Source organism: Muscardinus avellanarius (assembly GCF_963383645.1).
Source record: "Muscardinus avellanarius genome assembly, chromosome: 15".
Classification (NCBI taxonomy): Eukaryota; Metazoa; Chordata; class Mammalia; order Rodentia; family Gliridae; genus Muscardinus; species Muscardinus avellanarius.
This window is the reverse complement of record NC_137801.1, coordinates 54,356,145-54,382,176: the sequence shown is the minus strand read 5'-3', so window position 1 is coordinate 54,382,176 and position 26,032 is coordinate 54,356,145.

Genomic DNA, 26,032 nt, shown 5'->3' with positions numbered 1-26,032 from the left:
GCATTTTTGTCCTTGGAGATCAGAAACTTGGAATGGAGAATTGTCTACATTAAAATAGTCACATGTCCTTGCACACCTGACTTTGTGAGTTTAACTCCAAGTCTACCACATAATAATTTGGATTAATTACCTTTTGTCATCTACATCATTGAGCAGACACACTGTTCCTCTCATGCTTGCTCTTAGTTGGTTTTCTGCCACCATCTACCTTCTCTCCATTTCTTCCTTTCATTCTTCTTTCTCTCACATTCTCCTCCAGATTTTTGCACCTCATTCTGCCTTCTACTCCTCAGTGTCCAGAGCAAGACAACCTGGAACATAAAATCAAGGCTGTTTGGTTTCTGCTTTGATCATGTGTCCCCATGCTCTGCTATGTCCATGATGTTCTCAGATATTTTACAACCACTCTCTTGTTCTCATCTACTCTCCTAGTAGTTTTCTATACTTTCCTGTTTTGTTTTTCTGGCCCCTAGGACTTTTCTTTTGATTTTACTAATGAAAACATTTCATAGAGCAAAAACTCTTTTAAAACAGTAAAGAAAAAGAACAGCAATAACAACAAAATTTCCCCCATAAATATGAATATGCTTCCAAAATGGAAGATTTTACACAATCACACTAATGTCTCATATAAGCCTCAGTCGAAATGAACCTGGATCTTCAGGTTCATTCAAACACCTCTTTATCTTATCTAATTCACTGCTTTAGCACGTATTTTTTTACCTACCCTGGGCTCTGTCATCCCCTTCACCTGTGATAATATTAATATATCACTAAAGATGTTCCTAAGCCATTCCTGTCCATCCCAACCCATATAGTCATCCCCATTAATTTCCAATGCGACCATTTATCTCTCTTAGAGCTTAACCAAGCACTGTCTTATAAAGTTATTTATTTATCTCTTAATAAATTATTTACCTCTTAACATTTTCTCCTCCTCACTGAGAAAATTAACTCTCCAGGGTGTTGTCTTTTTATTGTCAATTCTTTTTTTAACAATTTTTTTATTGAACATAAATAGTATACATTTACACGATATTTGGTGCCTTCCCCCCCGCCCCCGTTTTCTCCCCCCCCCCAACAGCTGTCCAGGTTAACCATGTCTTATTCATAATTTTACACATGTTCAGGGGTAGAACCTCATTAATCAAGATCTGCCTTTCTCCTCTCCTATCTTTCCATTAAAACTTAGTTAGTATTTCCCCTCTAATATCTGGAGTCCCGCTGGTATCCTTTGTGTTTTCTAGTTTGGGCATATTAGAGGAAACATGTGAATCTTCTCCTTCTGTGCTTGGCTGATCTCACTTAACATGATGCTCTCCAGGGCTTTCCATCTTCTTACAAATGATATAATTTTGTTCTTCTTTATGGCTGAATAGAATTCCATTGTGTGTATTTCTCACAGTTTTGCTATCCATTCATCTGTTGATGGTGATCTGGGTTGGTTCCATATTTTGGCTATTACAAATTGTGCTGCTATGAACATAGGTATACATATGTTGCTGTAATTCTCTGAATTCAACCCCTTTGGAAAGATACCCAGGAGTGGTATAGCTGGATCATATGGTGGATCTATTCCCATCTTTCTTAGGAATATCCACACAGATCTCCATAGTGGCTGAACTAGTTTGCACTCCCACCAACAGTGTAAAAGAGTTCCTCTTTCCCCATATCCTCGCCAGCATTTGTTGTTGTTTGATTTCTTTATGCTTGCTACTCTGACTGGGGTTAGATGGAATCTCAGTGTAGTTTTGATTTGCATCTCCCTGATGGCCAGTGATGAAGAACATCTTTTCATGTATCTATTAGCCCTTTGTATCTCTTCTTTTGTGAAGTGTCTATTTAGTTCATTTGCCCATTTCTTGATTGGGTTGTTTGTTTTGCTAGTGTAGAGTCTTTTGAGCTCTTTGTATACTCTGGATATTAGCCCCCTATTAGAATGGTGGCTGGTAAAGATCCTTTCCCATTCTGTAGGCTTCCTCTTTAGGTTATTGATAGTTTCCTTTGATGAGAAGAAAATTTTTAGTTTGATGTTATCCCACTTGTTTATTCTTGCTTTAATTTCCTGAGCTTTGGAGGTTTTGTTGAGAAAGTTACTGCCTGTGCCAATATGTTGTAGTGTTGAACCTATGTTCTCCTCTACTAACTTCACAGTCTCAGGTCTAATTTCTAAGTCTTTGATCCATCTTGAGTTGATTCCTGTGTTAGGTGAGATATAGGGGTTTAGATTCATCTTTTTACAAATGGATAGCCAGTTCTCCCAGCACCACTTGTTGAAAAGGCTGTCTTTTCTCCAGGGTATGTGTTTGGCCCCTTTGTCAAAGATTAATTGACTAAAGATGTGTGGGTTTGTTTCTGTATCTTCTATTCTAATCCACTGGTCAGTATATCTGTTTTTGTGCCAGTACCATGCTGTTTTTACTACTATTGCTCTATAGTATAGTTTGAAGTCTGGGATTGTAATGCCTCCTGCATGTTTCTTGTTATTGAGAATTGCTTTGGCTATTCTAGGTCTTTTCTTTCTCCATATAAAATTCATGATTGATTTTTCTAGGTCTCTGAAGAATGTCACTGGTATTTTAATGGGAATTGCATTGAACCTATAGATCAGTTTTGGCAGAATGGCCATTTTGAAGATATTTATTCTGCCTATCCATGAGCACGGGAGATCTTTCCATCTTCCAAGGTCTTCTTCTATTTCTTTCTTTAATGTTTTTATAGTTTTTGTTGTAGAGGTCTTTTACATCTTGGGCCAGGTTCATTCCTAGGTATTTTATTGGTTTTGAGGTATAGTGAATGGAATTGTTTTTTTTTTTTTTTTCTTTCATTGTGGATTCGTTGTTGGCATAAAGAAAGGCCACCGATTTCTTTAGGTTGGGATCTTATGTCCAGAAGGGTTTGTTTTACAAATGTGGTTGCACCCACATTTGGGGCATAAATATTTACTATCATTATATCTTCTTGGTGTATTGTTCCTTTTAATAAAAGGAAGTGCCCTGATTTGTCTCTTTTGATGTGTTTTAGTTTAAAGTCTGTTTTGTTGGATATCAGGGTTGCTACTCCTGCTCCTTTTTGGTCACTGGTGGCATGGTATATCTTTTTCCATCCTTTCACGTTCAGCCTGTGAATGTCTTTGGCTGTGAGGTGAGTTTCTTGCAGACAGCATATATTTGGATTATGTTTCCTAATCCACATTGCCAGTCTATGTCTTTTGATTGGTGAGTTAAGTCCTTTGACATTAAGAGATATTATTGAAATATGATTTTTGTTTTCTGCCATTTTGTGTTCTGTCTACTCTTGGGTGGTGTGATCGTTCTTCTTTACTTAAATGGCCCACTTATTAACTTCCTCTCTTCTCTGATTCTGAAGTCTGCTTCTTTTTTCTTCCTTATGGTTTATTTCTTTAAGAATTTTCTCTAGTGTTGGCTTTGAATTCATGAATTTTTTGAGATTCTGTTTATCCTGAAAGACTTTTGTTTCCCCATTGATCTTGAATAGTAGTTTTGCTGGATAGATGAGCCTTGGTTGGAAGTTATTTTCTTCCAGGGTCTGAATCACGTCGTACCAGTCTCTCCTAGCATTCCTGACCTGGGTTATATAGTCTGGGGTGATTCTTATTGTTTTGCCTCTATATATCACCCGTCCTTTTGTTCTCACTGCTTTTAAGATTCCTTCCTTGTCCTCTATGCTGGTCAATTTGGTTATTATGTGGCGTGGAGTGGTTTTTCTTTGGTCCTGTCTCAGTGGAGTTCTGTATGCCTCCTGGACTTGAAGATTCAAGTCTCTTTCCATATTTGGAAAATTCTCTGAGATTATTTCCTTGAAGATATTACATATGCCCTTGGTCTGTACATCTATCGCTTCCTCAATGCCTATTATCCGTAAATTAGGGCGCTTCATATTATCCCATAATTGCTGGATGTTTAGGTTCTGTTGCTGTAAAGATTTCTGTATATTGCTGACTGTGTTTTCGGTTTGGGATGTACTGTCTTCTAACATTGATATTCTGTTTTCCATTTCATCTAATCTTCCAGAATTTCTTTCTATTGCTGTCTTCATTTCACTTATTGCCTCTTTCATTTCATTCCAGACCTCTTTCTGATTCTTTTTTAGTGTTTCTAATTCACCTTTAACCTCCTCTATACTTGTTTTAAATCCTTTCATCATATTGAACATCAAGATTCTGAACTCCCCTTCTTGCATTTCTAGTAGGTCAGTATTCGTGATTTCTGCTGTGTCTTCATAATTCCTGGTTCTCATATTTATAGTGTTCTCTGTCCTGTTTTTCTGATTTCTACCCATTGTTCATGAGTAATGTGCTTAGTCAAATCTTAATATTAGGGGTTTAGGGGTATTGGCTAGTCAGCAGAGCCTTTCCAGTGTTGAGGGCGGGTGATGTGTGAGGAGCAGGGGTGATTGGTAAAGGAGTCGGATTAGGTAGAGGATATGTTAGGTTGAGAAAGACTTTAAGTATGATATGGTAATAACTTGCTAGGAATGAGAGAGAGTTAACTACTAGGACTCTTGTCGTTAGTAGAGTAATTATGGATATAAGAAATACTTTGAGTATTAAACCAGGAGGTATATTATGGGGAAAAGTTTTGGGGGAGAAAAGTATGTAGGTTAGTGTGGGAAGGTTTGTAAATAGGGATGATGGAAGGAGCAGACAGACATAAAAAAAAAAAAAAGAATCCACACAAGATACCAAGACTATTATGTAATCCAAGAAAAAGGAAGGAAAACCAATCAAAGGAGGAGAATGAAAAAAAGGAAGGAAAGAGGAAGAAAGAGGAAAAAAGAACAAGAATAAAATAAAAGGAACTAGCAGCTGTGTGAAATAAAAAAAATAAAGCAAACTATCCAATGTGTATATATATATAACAACAAGTTAAAGTAAAATAAGTGTGGGTTAAAAGAAAAAGAAATAAAACAGCAATAACCATACCAAAACAAAAGCACTATAAAAGCAAAATAAAACAAAACATCCACATTAAAAGTAAAACAAACAGTCCTCCTTATTTACGCATATGGGGTCAGGTCCATATAATATGTGCGTATCTGATTGCTTTGGTAGCTTTCAGAATACCATCCAATGTCTCTTAGTTTTCTTTGTACTCTATTTTTATCTTCTTAGGTCACTCTGGGTGTTTGGACACCTTTCTCTCCTTTAGCTACTTTAGGTTTATGTGTCCGGATGTCTGGTTTCACTGTTATTTGATTATGTACAATTCACAGGTTCTGCGAAATTCTAACCTGTGGTCAGCACCTCTGCACTCACCACCCTAGCCTCCAGCCTGTGCTTCCCTACAGTAGGGGTGGAGAATGATAAAAGTATAATTGGAACCTCCCCCTGAGGTCCTATGCAGATATTGTGGCCCGATGGATTTTCTTGTGTCTCTGGAAATTCCAGCTGGGCTAGCCGGTGTGGTCCCAAGATGTACCCTGGGCAAATAGATGCTGGTTCCTGGATGCCCACACTTACTGCCAGAGCTCTGCCTATTCCGAGAGTGCAGGCTGGATGCGCTGCTAATACTGGACCCAAGTGAGAGTGGATGCAGCTGTCTATTGCTGCTGGTATGCTCTTCCAAGGTGTATTGAGCTGTGTTCTCACTTAGAACTAAGTATCTGGCTACCAGGAGGGTGGGAACACCCAGCGGTGGGCCAGGGGTGCAGGGTAGGTGCTCAAGGGTCCAGTGCGCAGTGTCCAGCAGTGGTCTCTGCCTCCCACGGGACGTAGAAGCTGGGGGTGCCCTAAGGAGATTTCCGGGTCACACAGAGCTTTCGCAGCCTGGAAGGCAGGCTCTGGCAAGGTGGCAGGGGCTAGACACACAAGCAGGCTCCAATTTAGGGGTGGCAGTGGTACAGGCACTGATTACTAGCAGGGGACCGTGGCGCAGGCAAGGTGCATGAGGAGAGTGCTCGGTTCTGAGGCTTGGGCCCGTGCTGGGAGGTTGGGGCTGCGCACACACTAGGACCCCAACTTATCAGGGCGCCCTCAGGTACCTGACTTGGTGCAGGAATCCGTGGGAGTCTCTATGCAGTTGTGATCTGGTCGCTGGTGAGCACACAGAATTCTGATGTGGTGCTGCTCGCTGCTTAAGATGCAGTCCTAAGTCCGTTTTTAGTCCCGGATTATCTTGCCACGGTAATATCGGGCAGGCAGCTCATCAGGCAGCTGCAAAAGCAGCCCGCCGATCGGCATTCCGATCAGCGTTCCGATTGTATCTGCAGCAGGTCCCGTGTCCGATCTTTGTTCTTCTTCAAGTTCAGGGTTCCGCCGAGGTACCTAATTATCTAGGAAGCCCAAGAAAATTGCTGTGCTCATGGTTGGCTAGGAAATCTTTACGTTAAGTTGTATCCAAGATGGTTGTGATCACATCTGGAAAATGGGAAGACCGCAGTCACTTGTTTTCTGCTCCTGCTTTATGAGAATGACCGGCTCACTCTGTCCTGCCGATAATACCACACAGCAGCAGAATGGCCGCAGTTCTGGTGAACCTCCCATCAAAGGGTGCCCTGATATTGATCCTGGCCAGCTGTCCGGCTCCTCGGTTCCCTCCAGGTGACCTCTTTCCTTGCTAGACTCCATCCTGTGGGCTGCAGTAACACATGTCACCATTATGAAGCAGGCCCACTTCCTATTGTCAATTCTTATTGACAATAAAAACAGTGCTATGTATAAAGCAGGATCCTTTTTAAAGATGGATTAAATTTATATATATATATATATATATATATATATATATATATATATATAGTTTGTGTGTGTGGTACTGGGGGTGAAACCCAGGGGCCTTCTACCTCCAGGCTATACTCCCAGACTTATATTTTATTTGGAAACAGGGTCCCACTAAGTTCTTGAGAGCCTCACTAAGTAGCTGAGGCTGGCTTCGAACCTGTGCGATCCTCCTGTCTCAGCCTCCCAAGTGCAGAGATTATAAGTGTGCACTGCCACACCTGGGTAAATAATTTATTTTTGAATGAATCATTGATATCAACTTAATACTTCTGTATCAATTAAATAATGAAATATGGAAGAAACAAAGCTAGTACATGTTGAATAATTGAATCTCTGAAATCAGCTCTATTGGACTGGCCAGATGTTCTCACCCATGGGGAAAGTTCCACAGTTCCAAGTCACAGTTGGATGATATTTACAAGGCTTAATATCATCTTTACTAAATTATCTCGAGTTTTTACTGATATCAAAAATAAATGTTTTTCTCATGTAGCCTAATTTATAATTTGTGGCATATATGAGGATTTTATTCACAATATGACTATAATCAATCTTCTTGCTTTAATACAATTCAACTCAGTGTTACTATATAGAGGGCACTGGAGTTTTTTGAGGGCCTAGCAAAGCCAAACAGATTTCTGAAGTAAATCTGGGTCAGAGGGCCTTATTTTACAAATGGGGACACAGAGCATAGAAAGGTTAAGTAATATGTCCCCAAGACATACAGCTAATTAGTAGAAAAATCTGATCTAAAGCTGAGAATGTGGTTTACTGGTATACTGCTTGCCCAACATGTACATGGCCTTGAGTTCAATCCCCAGCACCATCACAAAAAAAAAAAAAGAAGAAGAAAGAAAAGAAAAAGATCTGGTCTGGAATATATATATCCTTATTCCATATTCTTTACTATATTCTACTGCCTAAGTAAAATAATTAAAAGACAATCTGCAATGTGTCTGTTTCCCCCTAAATCTTTTGAATGCTATAAAATATAGCATAATCTATACGTTGCTATGTGTAGGAGAGACTCAACTTCCAGCACCATAAGGAAGTCTCTGTGGTGGTTCCTCTGAACTAAGACAGGATTGAAATTAGCATGAACATGTGATGCAGGACTCTCAAGTTAGCTGACACCTGTGCTGTGATACTGGCCATGCAAGTGCAGGAGTAGCCAAGTTGAAAAAAATGACAACTGCCCCACATTTGCTTAGCTATTCACAATCCTCAAATATCTAGCTCTCCTTATTCAAGGGCTTCTGCTCATCTGATGTTGACTAAATATTTTCCCTCCAAAATCATTTTGAGGCCTTAATCCCTACTTGTGATGCTATTAATGGTATTTGAAGGTGAGACCTTTGGGAGGTAATTATGGTTATATATGGTCAGAAAAATGGGGCCTCATGATGTGATTAATACCTTTACAAACAAAGAAAGATTCACAAGCTCTCTTTTTTCTCCCAGGTTCATATACCAAGGAAGGCCATGTGAACACAGAAAAAGAAGACTGCATCTAAAACCCTCAACAACCTTGATGGTGTACTTGCCAGCCTCCACACCTGTAAGAAATGTCTGTTGGTTCAGCCATCTAGTCTGTGGTATTTTGACTGTCATACACAGCCTAAAAATGCTAAAACACCATCCAATTCTCCTCAAATCATCTGACTTTAAAGCCATCTAAGTCCTATATTAAGAGGAAGGCTAATGGCCTGTTTCTCCAATGTCATACACACATCTATTAACAGGGGCTTTTTAATGACAATGGCTTAATTTTTGAACACAGGTAGGCAATCCAAATAAAAGCTTAACTAAGTAGCAGAGGACTGACTATTTTCAATTGCCCAGATATGGAAAAGACTTAAGTATCCATAGATAGATGAACAAATAAAGAAATGTGAGATATGTAACACACACATACCCAAATAAATCTTATTATTCGTGCTTAAATTGAAAGAAATCCTGCCATTTGCAACATGGATAAAATTGGAGGGCATTATATTAAGTGAAATAAGCGACACAAAAAGACAAACACTATATGATCTTACTTATATGTGGAATATAAAAAAATGAGCTCACAGAAACTGAGAGTAGAAGGGTGGTTACTAAAGGCAAAGAGGTAGAGAAAGTGATAGCTTCCCTCAAAGCATCTACACTTTCAACTCTAAGATGAATAAGTTCTGGGGATCAAGTGCACATCATGGCAACTATAATTGATGATAAATATTTTATAGCTGAAATTTGCTGAGAGTAGATTTTAAGTATTCCCATCACCACATGTACGCGCGCGCACACACACACACACACACACACACACACACACACAGGAAACTGAGAAACTGGATGTCTTAGCCAGCTTAAATGTGATCATTGTACGATGCATATGTATATCAAAAAGTCATGTTGTTCAGCTTAAATGCATACAATTTTCCTTTGTCAGTTATATCTCAATAAATCTGAGGAAAAGGAGAGATGAGATTACCTGGACCATTCTCTTGTTAATTGTGAGGATTTTACTATTCAGCATTCAGTCTACTCCTTTGTATTAAAAGGAAATGGGACCAGCAAAATGCTCTTCACATGGTATTCCCAGGAAGTTTGGGGTCACCTGGAGGTCTTGCAAAGCTTAATCAGCTGAGTTATCAGGCGAGGCCCACACTTCCCAAACTAACTTCAGCAGAGCTGTTACATTTGAATCTCTGCACACACCAGGATTCTGCATAATACTTCACTGGAAAAATAATTCTATCATAAAAACAATAACAATAAAAACAAAATGATGCTAGAAATATATTGGAGTGGCTTATCTCTAGGTACCAGCCAGATCCTTTACTCTGTGAGATATTTGGGGACAGGCCAGCCCTCATTACCCTCTCAGATCACATCAGATAGTTCTGACCCTGCCCAAATCAGCCTGAATTGCAGAAGGCGTCTATCACTGAGACTTTTAGAGGCGTTTCTCTCCACCCATCTCTTCGGATGAATTACATTTCTTGCCGCTCTCCTTATCACATAGACCCAATTATGCGTAGCCCTTATGCAGATCAGACTCAACAAGTGTAATTCCATTCAACAAATATTCATTGAGCATTAACCACAGACTCTCGTAGGCCAACTGCTAGCTCAGTTTGGAACTGAGATTTGTCCTTTTGCTTTTGCTTTCTCTTTGTTGTTATTGATTTTTCATATTTAACCCAGAAACTGCAGCTCCTAAATTCTACCCTAGAATAAGAAAACTTAGGGGCTGGTGTGCTTTTTCTACACTACATATTCACATTGACTTATTCCAACTTCTATTGAGCACCAACTCAGTGTCAATTACTGAGCGAGGCACAGGGATAAACTGAAGAAAAGGTTAAAAGATATGGCTCCCGTCTTCAAGAATTTAGAGTTTATCTTGGAGAAAAATAAATCCCACACAACACCAGCAGGTGCCAAAGAAAGAACGCTAAATTAGCTACAGCCACCCGTCAAAGGTATGGGGCAGACACTAAATTTGCTTGGCAGCCTGCAAAGGGCAAGACAGGAGAAACTGAAGATTTGGAGGTGTCCTTTTTATTTTGTTTTGTTTTGTTTTGTTTGAGACAGGGTCTTCCTATGTTTCCAAGGCTGGTCTGGAATTCCTGGGCTCAAATTATTCTCCTGCCTCAGCCCTGAATGCTGGAGCTACACAACATCAGCCCTGGCATTTGACTTGTTTATGAAAAGCCTATAAAGATTTGGACACAAAAGAAATGACTCCTTATGGGGAAAGAAGGGAAAGTGGAAGTCAAGCCCAAGGGCACTAAGAAAGCCAGGTGCCGTGGGGCAAAAGCTGGCCATATCAGGGAGGCCAGACACCCAGCCTTTGTCTCTACCTTCGTAGAGGATGCTGGTCCAGTAAGTCGCCTGATCTGCAACTCCACTCATCATTTTCCAGGGGAAATTAGCTCTCAGATTCCTATATATCTCCAAGATGCATCTTCATTTAAATATGTTTAATGCTCGAGATGGGCTTAGCACTCACTACCTGCGAGAGAGGCACACATTATTATCACCATAATCATCGTTTACCACCTGCCTGCCTCACTTGAACCCATTACTCACGCCATCCCTCTCCCGGGGGGAGCCCTTCCTCATCTCATAGGTTCATATACCTGCTTTTTAGGAGATGAATTTACTCAATCTTAAAATTTAAAGTGACCACTTCCAAATGCTTGAGGGAACTTAAAAGGGAAAAGGGGAATTAGATTAAGATTCCTCAATAAATCTGCATGCTCCTCAACTGCTGGGGGTAGTTAATCGTGGGCCAAAGCCCCCTCAAAGTCAGTAAGAGGAAACAGCCCACTTAGGGTACACGTGATTCAAATAACTTCCAAAGGCTAAGGCTTCCCACCTGAGAACAATCTTCCACATTTTCCTGTTTCTCCCAAGATCTCCTTTTTTCTAAGCAAGCCATGATAATCTGGGACTAAATTTATGTCTTTTAAGGAAAAAATTCTGCCAAGCTTGTTAATCTCATGCAGATGTGACGATACTTGTACTATGTTATAATATGGCTTCTTAAAAAAAAAAAAAAACAAGTTGGAAGGAGGAGGGAAAAAAAAGTCCACCAAAAAAAAAAAAACACAACAAATATTCGCCAACCCATATGGTCAGTAATTGCTGTTTAATAGTCCTCTTATTACAAACCTAAGAGGCAGCAGTCTGAATTACCAGTAGAGTATTAATAAACAGGAATGAGTTAATAGTGCATAAAGACCTTCTACTGGAACAGTGGGGGAGTTGAATATTCTTTTCTTCAGTCAGCTGTAAGTAATTACTGCATGGTGTGCTTCTAACTATTACCATAACAGAGCAATTGGACGTGAAGAATGGATAATAGTATGGACATGGAGGTATTTTTAGAATCTCAGCAGTGAAGCAGGTAACTGGCCTACTCCAGTGGAAACCTTTAAATAAGTTTAGAAAGTCTTTTTTCCCCCCTTCCTGATGACATTTAGCCATGGTAGAATTTTTAAAAGATCAATCTAATAAATTATTTAAAATAATTTTACAAAGAGGATGCCTGTGATATGTAAATAAGAAGGCAAGAAGGGAGGAAGGAAAAGCCTAGAAAGCCCAGGCGGACACGAAGCATGTTGCCGACGCTGCTGTAACTACATAATCACAGGTTCCCTCCTGGTCCTGGGAGACACCGGCTTCCTCTGCCTGGATGCGGCGTCGGCCGCACCGGCTCCCACTGGCTGCTCAGGTGAAAGTGAAAATATTCAAATCAGAGCTGTAACTATGATTGCTGGAGTTGTGGGTTTTCTAAAATTGAGTTAGCCATCCTCGGTGATTTAATGATGCATATCATTTATTTTAAAATATTATTACTGAGGCATTGACTGAGCCGCAGCTCCGTTTTCTGCGGGCCGTCCATTATGCTATGCGGCAGGGTATGTCATGGGTGGCGGCAGGCTGAGATATTGTCTAACGGCACAACATATGTTCTCAGATGCAAACAGCTTGAGACTTTGATTCAGAAAGCAGTAATTTTGCAAATGCATACAAATATCATTTAAGGAATATTTCGCTGGTTATTTTTTTTTCCAGGGTATAGGTCCTTCTCCTGCCTCCTGGCTGCACAGGCCTATGCTGATTTTTCAATTTGCAGGTTTGTTAAGCATCATGGAATGTTTTGGTTCTCAATCAAGAATATTCTTCCCAAGTGGTTCCAAAGTCCTACGCTTGAAAATAAACGCACGTCCACTTTGTCTCCTAGCAGCATGTGTTCCCAGGTACAATAGCAGCACAGAATTTAGAAAGGCAAAGGCTTTGATTGAACCCTCCTATAGGTTTTTAACCCACCTTTCTTACAGTTTCCTGCTTTCTCGGGGCAGGGGAGCACTCTCTTCTTTGGGTGGTGCTGGTAGCTGGAATCCAGTGGGGTGTTTAGGAGCCAGGACCCAAGTCCTCCTCTTGGCGGGATTCCTGTTCTAAGTTGTAGTACAGGAGATGAACAGAGGATGAGGTGCCCCAGTGCCAATGACCTCAAAGTACCACCTGAAAAGAAGAGGCGCAGCCTGTGGGACAGGTGGCAACGTGTAACTGGTCTCTGTTCTCTGTTTTGAAGTCCTCTGACAAACAAATGTGTGTGAAATAAACACTGTCACATTTATTTTTCTTGAAACGCCACGTCATTGTGTCTGAGCTCCACCAGCCAGCCTGTTCTGATTCATCTAGACACATAACCTCTTTCTTGCTAAAAGATGCTACAGTGTAAATTTACAGCTATGCATCTTGCCTGTTTAGCTGGTGCTTCTTAATAGAAGGCAAGGGCACACCTGTCGAGGTGTCAGTGTGACCCACAGAGAGCAGCAGCTTCTCCATGTCACTGGTTTTGATTGACTTTTATCGTGTGTTTTGAAATAGAACAGTTCTCTTTCCCTTAAATCTATAAAATGATGAAGACAAAGGAAAACCTGGCTAATTAAATGCCAATTTTAGACCAAAATTTTCACATAGAACAAGGACTAAAGGTTATTTCAAGAAAGGGCTTAAGGCTTTATGATTGAAGGCACTTCAATGTTTAGCATATTTCGCTTCTAATTTTATAAAATTTTGAGACACTTATTACTGGCTCTGCATGTGACCACATGGTGGTGGTCAGGTGAGTGCCTTATTTACATGGTTCTCAAGGGCATGAGCCATACCTCTGGGTGATGTATCAATGGTTGCTCGCCTGTCCAAAGGACAAATACTGGGATTACACTAGGAAAATACACCACTAGCAATCAGAGCCCCTATTACTGCAGGTCTAGAAAACTATGAGGAGCAGAGAATGAGAATTCTCCCAGTTATGAGACTAATAGGAAGAGAGAAACTTCATCTCCTTTATATCTCCAGTTAACTCCAAGTAGCCCAAAGAAAAAAATTGCCTGGTCATTTCAGAGGCTACCATTTTACCTCTTTTGTATTTGACTATAATTCTAATCAAGAATTCTTAGTATTTCTGATATTTTCAAGGCTATAATCCAGTCTCTGCCTACTTCATTGGTTTTATCTCCTACCATCCTGTTATATACTTATTTCAGCTCCTCCATCACGCTGAGTTTATTTCTGCCTCTGGTCTTTGCACTGTCAGTTCCTTCTCCCTGAAACACAGTCTCAGTCAAAATGTCATCTCAAAACTACTATTTGTAGTGGCCTTCCAGGTTTTCTCTGCGCCTGCTTTATTTTTTTTTTTCATGGAATTTATATTAGCTGCTATCTTCTGGACTACATGTATGCAAGACTGAATTGTTCTTAATTCTTGACTCCCTCCCAGTGAAGTACGTGCTGCCCTGGTTTGGATCTGGTTTGAGTGTGTCCCTGAAGGTTCATGTGCTGGAGGCTTAGTCCCTGTGCAGCAATGTTAGTTTTGAGAGACGGAGGAACATTTAAGAAGTGGAGCCTTGTGGCATAATTAGGTCACTGGGGCCATCACACTCAGGTTGATGTAGCTTTTATATGACCTCGTTTTTCTTCCTACTATGAGTGAAAAATACATCTTTGACTCATTCATGTTAGGCTCGGCCTGCAAATTGCCTTGCTTAATGAAATATTAGTAAATGCGACAGAAGTTGAGTTTTACGGTCCCTGGCATGATCTGATTTGATCTTTTACATTTCCAGTTTCTCAAGAGAGAAAAATGCTCAAGATGGCTGTTGGGTTGTGAAACTGAGGAGATGAGGGGAGAAGATATGATCCCAGGTGACACTTTCAAACCCAGATTAGCTGGGCCTTGCTATAGTCAGTCACCATCCAGCTGCCCCACAAAACTGTTATGCAGAGGAATACTGAAAATTTCAATTCAGAAACTTTAGAGTCGATTTTCAGTAGTATTGTAGGTTGAATGCTGACCCATCTAGTTTATGCGTTATTATCTTCCTCCTTATGGTAATATAAGTGCTAAGCACTATGGAAGAGGGATATTTATTTTCTTCTGTATATTCCAGGGGACAGAAAAATCCTAGGCACATTGTCATTGCATAATAAATAACCAAAACATGTGTCATATGGTCAGAAACTTACAATTTAACATTAACTATTGGCATTCTATTTGGGTATATCATTTACTGAAAATGTTACGGTCAGATTCACAGACATCAAAAAGAATGGCGTGACTATTGCCAAAGAAGCCATTTGGAGTTCTTTACAAGAAAGTATTGAAGATATCCAGGAGTGGCTTGGTGTAGAGACAGCTAAAGTGACTTGCATAGTAAATTTGAGTGAGAAAAGAGCATTATTGCTGAGATGGCATCCCAGTCATCTTTGTTTCTGCAGGTCCAGCAAAGAGTGGACTCTTGACGTGCATGTGTTGAAATGAATTGATTTTCAGAGCTCACAGAAGCTTTTATACCCTACTTGGCCTTTAGTCATGCACATTGTTAAAATGACATCAGCAAATATCACAGGCCTGTGCCTAATTCTTCACTCTGCCGAAAACTCTGATGTGAGGGGAGCTTTGATGTGCCTTTGGGTCAACCTCAGAAATTATGGGGATTTCTGGTCTCTTTCCACAAGTGAACAGGTAGGAAGTTAAAATGAATTCTTAGCAGAAGTCATTGCTTAGCCTTTAGTATTCTCAAAGTCAACCCATTTTTACTTTCCTGTTTTTTTTTTTTTCCTGAGCAAATCTTCCTTTTAACCCAAGTGTTCCACTCTTAATTTGAGATACTGATTCCACTCAACTGTTTTCCATCTGCTGCTTCTCAACCCCTACTATGAACTCCAGGCTATGCTAAATTCTTGAAATATAATATTTGAGAAAGACAAAGTACTTGCCATGCAGACATCAGTGTGTTACTAAAAGAAAAGTATACGACTGGCCAGATACACATTCTAATACTAATACTAATGGAAAAGGATAAAGATAAATTTGCAGAGCCCCTGAGACTTTAGTGCCCTAGAGTATGATACATATACCTTACTTCAGTCTCAAGAAAAGGAAATAAACAGCAAGGAAGAACAGCACAGTAGGGATTGTGGGAAAATAGCAGGAGAATCTGCTGTGCCAGGCTGCGCATCCCCTAGGCAAAGTAAGTGTATGGCCTTTTCTCTTGGAAAGGTGCTATGAAAATCTGGAATGTGGGAATGTAAAACACAACATCAAACATCAAATTGTTTAATAAAGAAGAAAATGGCATGGAATTTGGCCTGACATATGAGGGTATAAAGGATCATGAGCATCTAAAGCACTTAATAAAAAAATAAAAAGAAAATCTTTTAGGGCTGATTGATTAAACCAAATAAGGTACCTTGAGACCAATGGTTCAGGGGTTTATATGGTCATTTAAAAGTCTTCTGATTTAGTAGAGAACATTTTTTTAAATGGCTGGAAAATATGGTAAATCAAATTTATGAAGTGAATGTATGTAGTTAAAAGTATTTATTTTATGTCCTTTTTCTATTTTCTAATCTTTTATATATCTTGAAACTGATTGTATGAATAGCATACCAAGTTTTTTTTATTATTATTATTATAATTATTATTATTATTATTATACTGGGGATGGAACTCGGACATTCTACCTCCAAGCTACATCCATAGCCCTATTTTTTGTTCTTTATTTTGAAACAGTCTCACTGAGTTGCAAAAGGCCTCACTAAGTAGCTGAGGCTGTCCATGAAGTGCGATCCTCCTGTCTCAGCCTCAAATGCTGGGATTACAAGCACATGCTACCATGCCCAGCTTTTATTCTTTATTTTGAAACAGTGTCTCACTAGTTTGGGGAAAGCCTCAGTAAATAGCTGAGGGGCTGGCAGTGAATCTGTGATACTCCTGCCTCAAACTTCCAAATTCTGGGATTACAAGCGTGCACATCATGCCCAGCTTTAGCTACACCCCCAGCCCTATATTTTACTTTTTATTTTGAAACCAGGTCTCACTAAAGTTTCAAAGGGCCTCACTAAGTAGAAGCTGAGGCTGTCTGAACCGTGATCCTCCTGTTTTAGCTTCCCAAATGGGATCATAAGCATGCACCACCATGCCTGGCTCCCAAATGATTATTTTAATGACATTTATTCTCTTTCTCTCTCTCTCTCTCTCTCTCTCTCTCTCTCTCTCTCTCTCTCTCTCTCTCTCTCTCTCTCTCTCCCTACTTCTCTCCCTCCCTCCCTCCCTCTCAGTAGGTACTGGGGATTAAATTTAGGAGCATTCTACCTCTGAGCTACAGGCCAGTCCCTTTATATTTTTTTGTTTTGAAACAAGATCTTTCTAGGATGATGAGAGTGTCGCTATGTTTTTGAAGCTGGTCTTGACCCTGCAATGCTCCTGTCTCAGCCTCCCAAGTACTGGGATGCCTTGTGGTTGCTTCTCTCTTAATTATTCCATCCCAATTGATCCTCTCAACCTCCTGCATAGTTATGTAGATATGGGTTCTTTTTTTTTTTTTTTTCTTCTAGTACTAGGGATTGAACTCAGGGCATTCTTTGTCTGAGCTACACCCCCAGCCCTATTTTTTATTGTTTATTTTGAATAGGGTCTTATTAAGTTGCAGAAGGTCTGAAGCTGGCCACAAATCTACAATCTTTCTGTCTCAGCCCCCCAAGTACTAGGATTACAAGAAGCATGTGCCATCGCATCCGGCTTAAGTGCAGTTTCTAATAACACATCTTATTTTAATATTTTTAGAATGAATTCATTTCACAGACATATGTCTGTCTTGAAGACAGTTTTAATAGGAGAGTGTGTCATCTTCCAGACAACGTTTCTTTCAAGGGACACATGAATAGAGACACTACCACATATCTATTAACTGGGATATAAATCACAACAAATCATAGCTAATTTCTTTTTCACAACAAATCCTAATATACAAACTATAAATAGCTTTATGATTTTTCTGATGAAAAACAAAGGCAAATCAAAGAAAGTTACAAAGAGATGCCAAGATGGTATCTTCTTTATTTTTAACATTTTATGTCAGCATTATTTCATAATTATTTTTATTGTCTCACTTCTTATCTTTTTATCAGCAGCGCAAATAAACAAAATATAGTGATAGAATAATACCTTGAAAAGAATATCCCTTGTCAAAAAATAGCTTGCATTGTTACATACACAAATGTATTTGATCTTTATAACCAATATGGTAGGATAGAGAATAAAGGTTGTTTATTAGAGTAGATAAGGGGATGGTCTTTTAGTCAAAAATGGATTAAGATCCCACTTAGCTATATAATTTAGGACAGATTAAAGACTCAGAAGCTCAGTTTTTATCATTCATTATATAAATACAATAAAACTTACCTTATAGCTTTGTTTTTGGAATTAACTAAGTGGGGAAAATAAAGACCTTGATACTAAGGACTAACTCTATAAATAGCAGCTAGAATTAGTGTTGCAAAGAAATTATTATTTTTTTCTTTCTTTGACACATGAGAATACAGACAAAGAAGGAGGTTAACAGACACAAGGGGCAGGAAGCACACCTAGCTACACTCCAACCACACTGGGGAGATTGTATCTTTTAGCTTTCAATTGTTAGAATCAACTTGCCCATGTTTAGCACTTCTCATGTGAAAACACTTGAAAATCTATTAGAAAAATATGTACTGATATAATTATAACTAAGTTTTTAAATATCATTTTTAAACAAATGTGCTAGTCTAGTTGCAATCTTCTAAAAATAGAGTGATAGTTTAAACCCTGGCAGAACCATCTGCCCTGCAAGGTGGCAAGCCAGGAGACCTGATGCAGGCCTTCAGCCTGGAGGAAAGGGTTTGTCCGGTATTCATCATCAGAGAAGGGGTCCTTTCCTAGTCTTTTTGTAATCCATTCTAAGTTTAAGTCTGTTTGTGTGATAGCCTTACCTCTCAGATACCCAGGTATCTTAAGGAAGAAAAACGAGGGGTTGGAAGAGTAATCTGAAAGACAGCATTTTCCTAAAGAGCCTGAGTCTTTGAAAGATGGTCTAAAAACTACCATAACTTAAAATAGACTTAATGTTAAAGGGAAAGGAGACTTAGAGAATAAAAGAGATGAGGATATTGCTAAAAATGCTATATTGTTTATACTACTCACCAAAAAGGTAGTACTTGGGCCAGAAAAATTTTGCAGGGCAGCATTTATTTTCTACATATCTTAGTGTAGCATGAAGAAATATATAACTTACTTGTGTACATTAACTATAAGACTGGATAATTATATTCTAAACATACACTTTTTTGCATAGTGAGATTATAAGTGTTTAAATTTTTTACTTTTTTCTTTTTTTCTTTTTCTCTTCTCTTCTTTCTTTCTTTCTTTCTTTCTTTCTTTCTTTTTTTTTTTTTTGGTGGTACTGGGGTTCCTGCAAACCCTTCTACCTCTGGGCTACACTCCCAGACACCTATTTTTTATATTTTTATTTGGAAACAGGGTCTCTTAAGCCAGCAAGGCTGGGTTCAAACCTGTCCAATCCTCCTGTCTCCGCCTCCCAAGCACGGGGATTACAAGTGTGTACCACCACGCCTGGCAAGTTTTTACTTTTTTAATCCTTCTATTTCTCTGCAGTGAGCATTCATTTTGTTTTAAAATCAAAGCTGGATAAATTCTACATTTAAATGATTTCTTTATATTTTCCAGTTGTTTTTTCTACATCCCAACTATTATAATATTTTTGGTCAGTCTGTCTTATTCAGCTTCAACAGTAAAATGTATTCTTTTTAACTCAAAAATAATTTCTAACTTTGCTCTGTTTTAATCCCTTTATTTCAAAGATCATGTTGTCTCTCTCAAAATTTCAAACTGGCCTTTGGCCAAATACAATAAAATTTTGCCCTGACCTGACATGAAGAATGAAGTATGAATATAAAAGCACTCTGAAAACTTTAAAGGACTTTAAAAATGCATGGTGGTATTAGTGGTGAGAAAAGAAAGAGGTGGGGGACGGGGGAGGAAACGATATGAGGAGGACCTATGTTTTATTTTCTCATAACATATATTTCAAAGGTCCTTCCTGAATGATTTTGCAAACAAGCAATGGAGTCATTATGTGACATTCCTGAGAGCTCACAATTTTTAACGTTAATCCCATGCCTCAGGCAACATGGTACAGCCCTTCAAGTTGACATTTTTCTCTGTTAGTTATTGCTGCTAGAAGCAATGGATCTCCTTCAATAGAATCCGAATTACTCCAGAGCTTTTGACCTTTCTTGGCGTGAACCCTAAGGCCACTTCCTGTACCTATAGTGTTAAGATCTGTCCTGGAAGTGGATCCTACATAGGAAAATTCCTTTCAATCTGTGAACTGTCTCTTGAGTTTGGCTTTTTGTGCGTTTGTTTGTTTGAGGGATAGCACATCGTGATCACAAAAGAAAGAAAAAGAGAAAGACTGCTATCTCAATTCAGATTTCCTTATTAGTCTCCTCTAAAACCAGGACAAAAGAGATGTACTATGTTGGAAAAGGTCACTCTTCACATTTCGGTCTCCCTAGTATGTGTCCAGATTAGAGTAAGTTTGCTATAATAGTTAAAATCATATTATCTAGAATTAGAGAGCCAAGGTTCAAATCCCTTCTCTACTGCTTGCTAATTCTATGATTTTGGAGAAATTCCTTGACCTGATTTTGCCTTCAATTCCTCATTGTAGAATGAGGATTATAATAGGGTCATTTCACAGGGTTCATGAGACTTGAGTACATTAATATGTGGGAAGCACATATAACAGCATATGGCACTAAGTGTCCCATAAATGCTAATTATTATCATTAAGAAGAATGAAGTCCTCAAGTATATCGAGACCACCACAAGCCCCTGAGGTCCACACGCTACCCTGCCACAAAGATAATATGGGAAGGGCCAGTGAGATCTGAGGAAGAAATAGTTCTCCTGGCTCTTCATATTCCAGTGTGTGCAGTGGTGACCTGTTGGTGCATGGTCGATGTGCACGGAGCCTTCTGGAGCCACATCAGGAGCAACAAGGTCAGATTTGTACTATGCTATCGGCACTTTCTGGCTCAGTCAGCTCTGGGGTAACCCCACATTCCCAGCAGTGGTCAGGTAACATACCCATCCAAAGCACTATTCAACATACGTGTTTTACAGAAGGCAAAAAGAGAACATTTCTAAACATGAGAAACAACTCGTGGATTTGTTGTTTTCTCACCAGTCTTTTTGAATATCGGTGGCTCTCAGACAGGCATTAAAGTGATTGCCATCAGACCACATAGAAACGCTAGCATATGTGAGGCATGAAGGTGTGCTTTTACCTGTAGAGTCTTTTATTGGCTTTATCCACTAAAGGAGGAGTCATCCATACAGAGTGAGTAAAGGAATCCTAAGATACACACATTTCTCAAGCATAAAAGCATCATTTCTAGGTACCCTTGCCACGTGCTGGGAGGGCATCTCTTCCATGATTCCTGGTTTTTATGAGTTTTAGCCCAATCTTTAGCATTCTTAAGTAGGTTAATATTCAATGGAATTTTTAATGACCACATGAAAATTTTCTGGGTGGTATTAAAAATTGATTGTCTGGCATAATACTGCATCTCACACCTCTGCTCTGAGTATGCACCTATCTCATCAACACACACTGAAAAATGCTGCAGTGGGTCCTCAGCTGCCCCCTCTCCACTTTAATTCATTCGGCAAACAAGCAATTCTGAGTTGTGTTCTTCTCTGTCCATTCTCTCCTCTCCCTACCTCTTCCAGTCTCTTTCTCATCTCCCACCATACCAACCTATTAAATATATAGAGACTTTAATAGGCTTTTAGAAAATGAAGACATTTCAGATTTGTTTTTGGGCAGAAGAGGTTGGCCTGGATTTCCAGAGAACAGCTCAATCCTCCACCACACGCATTTCCTCCTACTCCGGGGACTGCTTTTCATCTTCCCTCCATCCCGCTAAGGAGAACAGAGGCTAATTTAGGAGCCTCTTTATGCTTGTACATATTCAGCCAGAGGGGTCACCGTTGATTGATGCAAGACACTCTGTCCTCCAAGAGCTTGCCAAGTCCCTGCTGGTCCAGAGAGCAGCAACCAACAGTAACTCACCCTTTAGTGCCTGTGTATTTCTGTGCCTCCAGCTAGAAACAGTCAATAAACACCAGAGGCAACTTATGTTGCCTTAGATCACTAATAAACGCCTCACACCACCACCCCAGAGCCCTTTGACAAAAGCTATTCCTCTACAGATAGATGCCAAGCCTCGGCAGCCAATTACTACAGAGGTGCATCAGAAGCTAGGGAGCAGAGGCAGAGAGAAGGGGCCCCCTCCAAAAACTAGTTATGTGCTTCCTCCAAATAAAATCATCCCCCGCCATTGACTGCTTCCTCTAAGCCAGACCCTGGGAGGAGGCTTAACCTCCTCTATGCTACTCATTCCCCAACTTGGGACTCAGGGAGCTCTGGCCCATTTCACAGGCGAGTATACAAAGGCTCTCAGAGCTAAATGGGGCTCTTATTTTTTGCTTCTCTATCCTAGCCCCTCACTGTCCCTACACACACCTGTGGATGAGTGTTGCAAAAGCAGCTGGAAAATGCACCTGGATGTCAGGCAATCCAGCTGATTTCTGGGTCTCAGAGCACTGCATTCCTTCTCCTACCCTGGATAGAAGCTCAGTGTTTTGGTTACTCCACTGGCTGCCAGAGACATGCCCTGTCATATTTTGCCCAACACCCAGTCAGCCCTTCCAGATCCTTCCACTTTAAGAGTAGATGTCACATATTCTGGCAAATTCCTTCTGATAGTGCACTCACTGTGTGTATATGGCACCAAGATAGGTTCTGAATTCAGTTTAAGGGAGTGGAGTGTTGTTTAATAAATGGCAAGGTCATAGTCTTCTGCAAATTTTGTGTGTGTGTGTGTGTGTGTGTGTGTTTGTGTGTGGCACTGGGGATGGAACTGAGGGGCATTCTACCTCTGAGCTATACCCCCAGCCCTAATTTTTATTCTGTATTTTGAAACAAGTTCTCACTAAGTGCAAAAGGCCTCACTAAGTAGCTGAAGCTATCTTCGAACTGCCATCCCCCTGTCTCAGCACATGCCACCACGCCCAGGTTCAATGAAGGATTTTTCATTCATGTTAAAAAGTGATTTTCTTAGGTTGGAAAGTAAGAACTGGAACCCCGGTGATTCTTTGCAAAGCCCAGTGTATAAAACTCCCCAATCATATACTCTTAGTACATGGGGAAACTGAGGCCTAATATGCCCCACGGCCCACCTAACAGACAGAAGTCACAGTGCCAGTCCGTGGCTATAACCAGTGAAAGCATTCCTGAGCCTTTGTGCAAATCCAGTCCACTTCCCCAAATGGGCTCCTACAGAAGGGCTTTCTGTTGACACTTTCTCTGAATGTTTTGTTATGCTTGTTTTTGTTGGCCTAGAGAGCCAGCAGCAGGGACAACAGGATGACTTTGAGCCAAGGGGCGGTCTTTTCACACCCTAGAGACAGGGGTGTTTCACCAAGTTAGCTGCTGCTTGAAAGGATGGCTGCTGCACAGCCTTCTCGCTCCCCGTTTTGTTATCCCTGAGATAATAAATAAAGGCTCATTCTGTTGTGTCCAAAAGACCCTTTTCAGGAGACCTGCTCTTGCTGGAAGTCTCCTGAGTCCCTCTACCTGATTACAGTCAGATGCTGGGCATTTCAAATTAAATTAGAACAAATGACAAAAAAATGAAAGGAGATTGGGAAGGAGGCGGCATGGACCAGCAAAACTGTTATTTACTGAAAGTAGCCGATGAGAAAAAGGAAGCCTGAAAAACTCAACTGATACTGGGAACGATCGATGTTTGTTGTGTAGTCCTAGGTTCACAAAGGGCCACAAGTGAGAATCTGCAGGGGTGACAGCTCCATGTCAAATCTGTCTGATACATTCCACTGTAGATTACTGTATGGTCAGGTTAAGCAGGAAAATGTTCTAAATGGGGACCTGAATTTCTCTGGTAATTGGCTGTGATACAGTCTCTACTTGGTTAAAGAAAAGCCTGGGTAGAATACAAGGTAGAGACCTTGGAATGAACAGCAAATATTTGTCTTATTGCACCATCTTTTCCTACCAAGTTCTGCCAAGGAAGAAGTGTCATCTGAGCTCAGAATTATTTAGAAAATGTGCTTAGAGCCTCATGAGAATGGGGCTGGATGACAGAGCAAGAGATGGGCAGGTTCTTATCGTTCCTGATGCTACTATTCTCCAATATCAGTCAGATAGTTTAAAGTTAAGTGGCAAGATCATAGAGCAAGTTTCCAGTGGGTCCACCACCAAGAATTATTTCAAACATAATTTTTTATAATTCCATGAAAAATAACGTGTGATCAGTCAGCTCAACAATGCTCACATCCCATCAGCCTCCTGCGTGCCCCTCACTTTAATTATGCACTAGTTCTTTGCTATTACTTCTTTCAGGTACACTAAATACTGTAGGGTCCTTGAACAGCATTAAGATGTTTGATAAGACAATCTAAGTTCACCAACTAGATGTAGAAAGGACATTTACATTTAATGTGTTTTTCAATCCTATTAGCCAAAGTAATATATTGTACAGTAAATTATATTGTCTTATTACAGTAATCTCATGGTGAAGAAACAATGATCACATAGAAATATCATTCATATTATATTGTCTGTCACTAAAGGAGGGCTCTTCATCAAACCCACATACAACTTGGATAAAATAAGGTAATAATACTAGAGAGTTAGCTCCTTCTGGGCTCAAAGCTAGTTACATTATGTATCAAAGGCCATTATTAACTAGACAAAAGGAATCTAGAGAACATAAGAACTGGTTATCATAGGAAAAACATTCTCACAGATAGCATGAAAAATACAATTTGGTCATGAGGCTATTATTTTAACATGGATCTTCATTTTAGTACCTGCTACCTGAGCGAAAGTAAAACTTTTAAGTCTTAAAAGGAGCTGGTGCTACTGGGTATTTCCTAAAAAAAAATGTGATAATCCTTTTATTTAAAAAAAAAAAAACAATAAGCATTCAGGAGTGATCAGTGGAAGTGTCTCTTAAGGCCATTATTTTTAGCTGAGCATTGTTGTGACTGTTTCCATGGCTAACCCATGAACATGTTTTCTGCAAAAGCCCAGTCAGCTAGTGGTCTTAATTAACTTTCAAATGGAGAATGCTGCGGTTTACCACTTATTAAATATCCACCACACCAAGTTACAGCCTTAGCCTTCCACACCTCACTTAGTCGAGACACCTCAAGAAACCCACAATGCTGAATAACTGGTGATTTAAAAATATGTACCATGTGCAATTACTGGACTGAACACACTGGCTGTGAGAAAAGCTCAGTAAAATCTGGGCAGCTCTCATTTCCAGATAGAAGGATACAATTTGGAAATTGAGGCAAGAGGATACTTCACTCAGAAAGAGCAGAAGCTTTCCTTTCTCATTCTCCAGACTTCAACAGATGCCTAATAAGAGCTTGCTTTGCACTGTGAACACAGAGTATTCTTCTAACTCCCGCATGTGCAGGAGGAATCCCAGAAGGCGATTCAGTGGAACTCAGGATATGATGAAGAAGGGGTACCATCCCAGCATCCAGGATTTTTAAACAGTGTACTTGCCAGAAAAGGAAGAAAATAGAAAATTAGTTATCAAGCTAATCTACTCTTAATACAACATAGACGGGTAGACTAACCATGCTCATTTCACCAAGCATTTTATTCATGAGGGAGATGATGCAGTCTCAATCGAGATTCAATCGAGACAGAATTAGTTTTTGTGATTAGCTAGGTTGAGTGGTTAAGGTATAGCAATAATGATATCATTATTTCTTCTCTCCTCTCATACAATATTCAGACACACACACGTGCATGCTCACATATCTGTTTGGATTTAGCTTGTGAATCTTCAACTAGTGTTGTCTGTGTATCAACTTGTGCATTCCCCGGGGGGTTGAGGGGGGAGCAAATTTACCTCTTGTTGAAATTCCATTGTGTATAAAATGGTCTTAGATTTTGAAGAAAGAAAAAAAAAATCTCCTTCTATAAAGAGAACATGTGAAAAGGCCAAGGGAGCGCATAACTGAAAAAAATACATAAAAATGCAAATTTTCCTAAACTTCAGCCTTGGATGGACTGAAGCATAAGTGAGAACTTCAACAAAGCAATAGAAAAAGATGACAGCTCAGAGTTTCAAAAATTTAAGACAGCAGCAGGATTAGACACTTTGGGTTGTCTTCGCACACATTTCTTATGGGAGTTAATTCCATTTGACATGCAAGACCAAAGCAAGATTACAGAGGCATAGCCCCATGGCGAGGTGTATGCTGTAGCTAAAAGCTGGGATTTGAATAATTGTGCAGGCTTACTCCAAGAATCAGGCGAGAACAGAATGAATGGATTA